At 32.4% G+C, this 986-nt stretch overlaps 1 long non-coding RNA gene across 1 annotated transcript; it reads left to right on the forward strand.

The window, feature by feature from the left end:
• The first annotated feature begins 99 nt into the window (after positions 1-99).
• On the forward strand, positions 100-475 carry LOC107577930 (uncharacterized). Its single transcript, XR_001608270.1, has 2 exons — positions 100-187; positions 384-475. It is a non-coding gene; the product is annotated as an uncharacterized lncRNA (long non-coding RNA).
• The last annotated feature ends 511 nt before the right edge of the window (positions 476-986 follow it).

Below are 986 nucleotides of genomic sequence, written 5' to 3' on the forward strand. Positions count from 1 at the left end.
TTCTATCATATTCTGAGATTTAATTTGACCTATATTGTTTTTATGCCATGATAAATGAAATATTGTTTATCTAAATATGTTTGGTCTCTGCAGTACTTGGCCTTTTCCTGTGGGTTGATTCGAGGAGCTCTATCTAATCTGGGCTTGGAGAGCGTCGTCACTGCAGAGGTTTCTTTAATGCCATCGTGTAAGTCTATGCCATTTAACTAACTGATACATAATCAATTTATCAATAAATAAAATACTCTTTAAATTTTTTTTTGGCTACATGATGTTGAAAATATTTGGGGCATTAATGGCAAACATATACATAGGTAAAGTGTGATTTGACTCTGTGTTTGAGACTGCAGCTGTCTTCAACTGTTTTCTGTCCCTTTTTATAGGCAAATTCCAAGTTGTCATTCAGAAACTCTAGGATGGACGAAACAAGCTCTGAACAGCAGTGTTTCTTCAATTAAAACTTTGTGAATGTGAATTACATGGACCTAGATTTTTAATGTTTACAACATTATTTTTGATATAATGCCGTTTGCAGTTTCAAGGTACATTTGAGCGAGACCGTTCCCATGCATTTCAGTTTTTTTCCTCCACACCACTTCAATTCAGAGACTTGACCTGCTTGGAAATGTCCCGAATGTCGTATTCTACCTCAACACCACTTATTACAGACTAAATTACTGTCACTGATAATCATGGAAACATATTTTCATACATATAATGACATTTCGGTACTTTTGAATATTTCATAACCTCACAACTTCACTTAACATGTTTTTGTCCACTTTTTTTTATTTTTTATACTCCTTTGGCTGAATAAGAAAATGAAAAATGTAGGTGTTAAAATTAGAGTAAGTTTTATTGGAAAAATAAGTAAATTATTTATTTATATTTGGGACCGTTAATATCTGTAGTTAACTCAACCCAGTTATCTGAAGCCATAATTTAGTATTGACACATCTGAATTATTGTTTGGCAAAAAAAAAAAA

The sequence above is a fragment of the Sinocyclocheilus grahami genome, unplaced genomic scaffold (assembly GCF_001515645.1).
Source record: "Sinocyclocheilus grahami isolate Dianchi unplaced genomic scaffold, SAMN03320097.WGS_v1.1 scaffold7836.1, whole genome shotgun sequence".
Classification (NCBI taxonomy): Eukaryota; Metazoa; Chordata; class Actinopteri; order Cypriniformes; family Cyprinidae; genus Sinocyclocheilus; species Sinocyclocheilus grahami.